This window comes from Oncorhynchus masou, chromosome 24 (genome assembly GCF_036934945.1).
Source record: "Oncorhynchus masou masou isolate Uvic2021 chromosome 24, UVic_Omas_1.1, whole genome shotgun sequence".
NCBI lineage: Eukaryota > Metazoa > Chordata > Actinopteri > Salmoniformes > Salmonidae > Oncorhynchus > Oncorhynchus masou.
In genome coordinates, this window is record NC_088235.1 from 71,246,932 (window position 1) to 71,254,412 (window position 7,481).

A 7,481-nucleotide genomic window follows, 5' to 3' on the forward strand; every position below is an offset into this window, starting at 1 on the left:
TTCCTCACATTTCTCGATGTATTCTACTATGGAGACGAAAATAATTCCATTCAAGTTGTTTTTGTTGTAAAAATAAAAACTACAAAAAAACAGCTGCTTTTGACACAACATAAACTTTGCTGTATTTAACCATTCTATCAAGAAAGTTATAAAGACTATGGCAAAGCCAACCTCATTTGGCCCAGCCAGCGTCACTCATGGCCCGTTACCATAGAAACAGATAGTTGTTTAGTGTAGCTGGTTAGCTAGCAACATTTTCGTTTAGGAATTTGTAATCCATGACAAATTACGTGTGTACGGGTTGAACAAATTGCTGCATCGCTTGTGCGAGAATTTCTCTGTCGGAAGGTAGGTGGAGATATGTGCACATTTGAAATAGGAATAAAATGCAAACGCTTCGTTATCTCTCAGCTGGCTAACGCGTTAGCCCGTCGAATGTAAAACAACAACACCATTTTATCTGGATCTGTGAAAAGTGTGTTTACAAACAGATAATATTAAAGAGTGTAGCTAGACAGTTAGAGAACGTAGCTAGCATTATTAGCCATAATTTGAACGGGTAACGTTACAGTTGTGCTAGCTAACAACACGCTCAGTCCATGTTTGTTTACCTGCACACACTAAATTACGGGGAGCAAACGATTGCTTGCATGGATAAAGTCAAGCGCATCAGATGCCAGCATCAGCAATAGGCCCGACCTGCGACAGATGTTTTATCTGATCAGTCTAAGAAAAACAAGGTAATCTAGCTAGCTAGCTAGCTAATAAAACAAAGATGCGTTTGAATTTATTGAGAGTGAAAATGGTACATAACTATGTATAAACTAATATGCTGATTGTAATATTTCATTCAATGATAATGACTGTCCCTTAAAATCAATGTTGGAAATCATTGTAAGACATCATATTAGACATAAAGATGACAGGACAGACTTCAACAGCGATGCCATCCAGACCAAACCAACTAACGTTATACAGAAGTTATTGACAAAGTATCCAACAGTGACACAAACAGTGTATTATGACAACCTCAGCACAGAAGAGAATACTACTGAATTTATTTTTAACAAAACTGAAATGTCAAGGTATTCATCATAAACGAAAGGTATTTTACTAGATCCTCTCAGCAATCAGAACTAGATCTCAGCTGTCATGATGAACTAGGCAACATGTTAGATTATTTGCAAGGGTTCTGTGTTGATGTCTTCTTTGTGATTTGTTTCTTTCACAGGTCGCTTGCAGAGGTTGTCTGTCCATCACATTGTACATTATCATCATTTGAAGCATCAGATACTCACCCCACAACTACCCAGAGAAGTATCTGAAGCCATAAAAGTAGCCAGAGCCAGCAGGACCGACAGCCTGTACATTCCTTCCTAGATAATGACATCTCCACTAAGAGGGAATCCTTTTCAGACAAAAATACTGTTGTCACCTCAGAGAGTACTCATAAGAAGAAAGCAAGCCGCCTCAGACAAGGCATGATTGCAGGTCCCCATAGCTAGTTTTTCCCAGGTACAGTGTTTGACTAAATGAAACCTGGGTAGTATTCATTAGTGCACACTGTAGTAAAATGCTTCACAACAGAAAACAAAAAGGAGGTTTTTTTTAATTGGAGAAGTTCAGTCCCTGACTGTTTTCTCCAGTTTGGTGCCTTGTGAATACAACCCTGTATTGGTATAAGGGATTTGTATATTCACAATCATGGATACAGCATATTCACTGAACTGACACTTGTGATACATACAACTGATGAAAGCTCACTTTATTCCCTTATTTGGTGATTTGAATTGTGTTTTCTCTAAGGAATCCAATAGATAATGCCAGACTCGACACCCTAATCTTCTTCTGGTAAATGATGATGACAGCAAAAACAGCAGAGATGGGCCTCCATTGATTGTCCAGTCACGGGGCTGACCGAGCTCTCCCCTGCTGAGAGAAAGCCAACAGCCACGTAGCACACCGGGGAAAGGAAGTGATGAAGATGGATATGGGTTTGAGAGAGTAGGAAAGAAACAAGTAAGGAGCTTTGAGTTTCCTTCAACTGTTTTCATGATCAGAGAATTTCAGATTTCTTACTGTTGCCTATTTAATATATTTGTATTTACACTGCTCAAAAAAATAAAGGGAACACTTAAACAACACAATGTAACTCCAAGTCAATCACACTTCTGTGAAATCAAACTGTCCACTTAGGAAGCAACAATGATTGACAATAAATTTCACATGCTGTTGTGCAAATGGACTAGACAACAGGTGGAAATTATAGACAATTAGCAAGACACCCCCAATAAAGGAGTGGATCTGCAGGTGGTGACCACAGACCACCTCTCAGTTCCTATGCTTCCTGGCTGATGTTTTGGTCACTTTTGAATGCTGGCGGTGCTTTCACTCTAATGGTAGCATGAGACGGAGTCTACAACCCACACAAGTGGCTCAGGTAGTGCAGCTCATCCAGGATGGTACATCAATGTGAGCTGTGGCAAGAAGGTTTGCTGTGTCTGTCAGCGTAGTCTCCAGAGCATGGAGGCGCTACCAGGAGACAGGCCAGTACATCAGGAGACGTGGAGGAGGCCGTAGGAGGGCAACAACCCAGCAGCAGGACCGCTACCTCCGCCTTTGTGCAAGGAGAAGCAGGAGGAGCACTGCCAGAGCCCTGCAAAATGACCTCCAGTAGGCCACAAATGTGCATGTGTCTGCTCAAACGGTGAAAAACAGACTCCATGAGGGTGGTATGAGGGCCCGACGTCCACAGGTGGGGGTTGTGCTTACAGCCCAACACCATGCAGGATGTTTGGCATTTGCCAGAGAACACGAAGATTGGCAAATTTGCCACTGGCGCCCTGTGCTCTTCACAGATGAAAGCAGGTTCACACTGAGCATGTGACAGACGTGACAGAGTCTGGAGACGCCGTGGAGAACGTTCTGCTGCCTGCAACATCCTCCAGCATGACCGGTTTGGCGGTGGGTCAGTCATGGTGTGGGGTGACATTTCTTTGGGGGGCCGCACAGCCCTCCATGTGCTCGCCAGAGGTAGCCTGACTGCCATTAGGTACCGAGATGAGATCCTCAGACCCCTTGTGAGACCATATGCTGGTGCGGTTGGCCCTGGGTTCCTCCTAATGCAAGACAATGCTAGACCTCATGTGGCTGGAGTGTGTCAGCAGTTCCTGCAAGAGGAAGGCATTGATGCTATGGACTGGCCCGCTCGTTCCCCAGACCTGAATCCAATTGAGCACATCTGGGAAATCATGTCTCGCTCCATCCACCAACGTCACGTTGCATCACAGACTGTCCAGGAGTTGGTGGATGCTTTAGTCCAGGTCTGGGAGGAGATACCTCAGGAGACCATCCGCCACCTCATCAGGAGCATGCCCAGGCATTGTAGGGAGGTCATACAGGCACGTGGAGGCCACACACACTACTGAGCCTCATTTTGACTTGTTTTAAGGACATTACATCAAAGTTGGATCAGCCTGTAGTGTGGTTTTCCACTTTAATTTTGAGTCTGACTCCAAATACAGACCTCCATGGGTTGATAAATTTGATTTCCATTGATCATTTTTGTGTGATTTTGTTGTCAGCACATTCAACTATGTAAAGAAAAAAGTATTTGATAAGAATATTTCATTCATTCAGATCTAGGATGTGTTATTTTAGTGTTCCCTTTATTTTTTTGAGCAGTGTATTTATTTTCAAAAACAAAATCAATGACCAATCAAAATGATGATCTGCACATGTCAGAGAAGATTTTGGGTAATTATACAATTTTTTCAAGCTGAATGCAACATTCATTCAATGTCCCTTGTTATCATTATGACACTTCTGTTGCAGTATTGGATGACGTGGACCATATATTTGATTGCAGACATTGATGATGATGAGGACGAGTTGAGTGAGCTCTCCAGAGTGTCCTTCCACTCCTCCAGTTTGCCTCAGCCCAGTTCTGATAGTCAACCCATGGTTTGCATCCCAAATGGCACCCTATTCCTTACATAGGTCACTACTTTTGACCAGAGCCCTATGGGCTCTGTTCAAAGGTAGTGCGCTAAATAGGAAATAGGGTCTTATTTGGGCTCGTATATGATTACTGGACAGGAGCTCAAATATTTGGCCTGGTTTGAGTTCAAATGCTGTGATGTTTAGTGATAATGTCTTTCTGTTTTTTCTACCCTGAAATGGCGCATTCTTGGATCTAGCAGCAGTTTTTTGCAGTGCTGAGTGGAGGAGTCAGAGTTTCACATTCTCAGATACACCGTATCTGAGATATGGGATTGTACAGAAGAAGGTAGGATTGGATCACCTTTGTAATGGTATAGTTATACCACCCTGCATAGAGATAACACATCAATCAGACAGATGTGCATCCCAAATGTCACCATATTCCCTATATAGTGCACCACTTTTGACCAGGGGCTATATGTCAAAAGTAGTGCACTATATAGGGAATAGGGTGCTATTTGGGACGTAGTACTTATTATGGTGAATGAAATGTTCTTCACCAACCATTAATTAACATATAGGAGTGCTTTCTTGATTTACATCAGTGAGTATTAAGTCATAGAACGTTCTGTAAATTCCAGTATTTAATTCCATCTTGACTTCACATGGCATTTTGTCACCAGGAGATTAAGACCCTCCGGTACTATGAGAACACGGGGCCTCACGTTGGAGACTGCTGAGATCCAATTGCTGTGTTGTTGTATTAAGCTTGGACAATGTTTTTTTGTTATTGCGCAAGGGGAATATTATATTACTTTATATGTTCAGTGTAATAATTTAAACATGATTAACCGTGACATTTATTTTGGTTGTCATCGTTCCATAGGAGCTTGTCAATTTATTGCGGTTTTGGATGGGCTTGTATTGAATGTCTTCAACAACCACAAGGAGCTCGATTCAGGCACTGGAAACCTGAACCTTCTCAAGGGAACAAGAGGTCGCACTCGCAGTGACATTAAAATGCTGTCTTTATTTAGGACGTTATAATATCTGCAAGGTAAAAACACGTGGTTACATGACACATCTTCTGCTGTTGAAATTGCCATAGATCTACTGTACATTCTACAGATTGCGCCTTTGAAGGTAGACTCAACGAGATGATGTTGCATGCACGAAGTAAACACACGGTGGGTCAATTAGCGCAACAACTAAGAGCCATAAGGCGTGAAGCTAAACTTCTCCTCTGTTTTTGGTCCTGTGGTTGCCACGTTGTAGTAGCATGAAGCGGCCCAGTGCACATGTGCAGATACTCTGTGTGACTGTGTGAGAGCAAAGTCTTGCAACACACTCATCTCAATGTCTGCCATGCTGCTCGTTGCAACGTCACCTGGCTGAGTCTACCTCTACTCAATCCTTCTGCACTATTTTAAAATCACGACTAATTAGTTAATAACACGTTCCACATAGAGCAACACTAACAACTAAATAAGTTTTTGTTTTTAGTCCACTCTTTTTGACTTAATCAATGCCCGTGTCTACTCTCGCCAACCAAGATGCTCCATTTCCAGATACCTTTTGCTTTTATGATCATGTATGGTTTGATATGTTTTGAAGGCTGAATTCCAACCTGAAGACTCCCAAGACTCTGGGCGATGGGCAGCGAGAGCCATTTCAGCATGCTCTTCGGTGCGCAGGAGCAGCTGTTGAGTGACCAGTGTGGGCTCAGTGTGGGCTCCTGCTGATGGCCGAGCCAATCAGCAGGAGGAAATCTGCCTCACGGTACGTATAGAACACTGATGATGGGTTGGTTTGACCTGCTAGAGAACTAGGCACCGATGCATCCCGTTTGTATGTAGCTGTTCGCTTCTTGATTTGGTTATTGATGTGAAATGATCAGCCCCATTCATTCTTCGCATGTCACGAATGTATGCGGTGCTCAGCATAGAGCATATCAAGTTCATAAAGAGTTTGTATTCTTGTGTTTATTTCCAGCTGTAGCTGGCACAGGAATATCTGCCGGCTGCCAAGATATCAACACTGACCTCATTCCTCCTCTTGAACACTGTATACGGACAAAGTGAGTGAACTCATTTTCCTTGTTAAAAAAGGCCTTTAAACACACCTTTCAGTGAGCCTATGCACTCTGATTGACTCTGTTCTACTCCCACTTGTGTGCCTTCACCAGTATCCCCTATGTAATCTGTCCTGTTTTTCAATTTGGTCTGTTTGGTTTATTTGAATTGCACTAGGATTTCATTTGACTTCCACTTAGATTATTATGTACTTTTAACGTGTCCGTGGGTGTCTTGAAGGTGTGATTGAAGGGTACAGTGAAACTCTTAGGCTTTGAGCTCCAAGATGCAGGACTAAGTGAAGTATAATAATGAAAATGTTAACATGTACTATAGTCTGCTCTTTGACTAAGTTTATTGTGTTTTGTTTTCCTATATAGAAAGATGCCATTGTCGATTGGAACGGCACCAAGCCCATACTGTGATTGGCTGGTGGATAGAAGGTGATGACAGTCGATGAGATTAGGCTTTCCCCGTGGCTGGAGACAAAATATACTGCTTTGTTATTAAATAGATGTACTTCCAAGTATATATTTGTATTGTATAAAGTATATTATTTGTATTGTATAAATAGTATTGTCTTTTATCAACAACCACACGTATCGACACGATCATGGAGGCCATTTTGTCCATGTCACTGATGTCTTGAGATGTTGCGTCAATATATCCACATCAATTTCCCTCATTGTTTTTGAAGATGTTACAGTAAGTGGTACAGGGAGTGTTGATGCATACGCCTTAAAACGAGTCATTACCTCATGGTACCTTACATGGACATGCCCAAGATAAATAGGAGTGCATTGGATTTGTCATAGCCTATGACACGCAGCTTTCAAGACCATTAGTCTTAATGTATTACACTATCCATAATGTATTATGATATGTGGTGTGTATTTTTGACTGTAAATATTTTATATGACTGTTCAGAGTAATCTGTTTTATTAAGATAAAAGTTGTGGCTCACCTGTACCTTGCATTTTGTCTTCTGTGGACTACTGCACATGGGACATATGCAATGCCTTGATTGTCCTCACGCTGCCGCTGTTGAGTTGTAAATGAATCCTGAACGCAGTCAACTACTCATTCTTGGTTCCAGTGACAGAAGAGAAGAGAAGCTATGTGAAATGTTTATTTTTCCAGGATATTTACAACAATAGTGTTTTTTTAAAACTTGAAATAAGTCAGACGTCAGTGGATTTGTGTAACACCTATAATGTATCTATGTAGTTTATGTACAGAATTTGAGTAAATAGTGGCACTTCAAAGAAATGCAACAATATTTATGAACGTTGGTACTTCTTTCTCCATTTCACAAGAACTATACTCAAAGGTGGAGCCCGGTCAGTTTATTAGTGGCCATATTGTATGTATTTGAAGCTTGAGTGATTGCAGAAACATCTCCACCCACTCATGATAACGTCACACAATATATGAGCATGGGCCTCTAGCCGGGGCCAAATAGTTTAT

The 7,481-nt window shown here is 41.8% G+C and overlaps 1 pseudogene; it reads left to right on the top strand.

Annotated features, from left to right (window-relative positions):
- The first annotated feature begins 294 nt into the window (after window positions 1-294).
- LOC135511427 (uncharacterized) lies at window positions 295-6,983 on the top strand (annotated as a pseudogene).
- The last annotated feature ends 498 nt before the right edge of the window (window positions 6,984-7,481 follow it).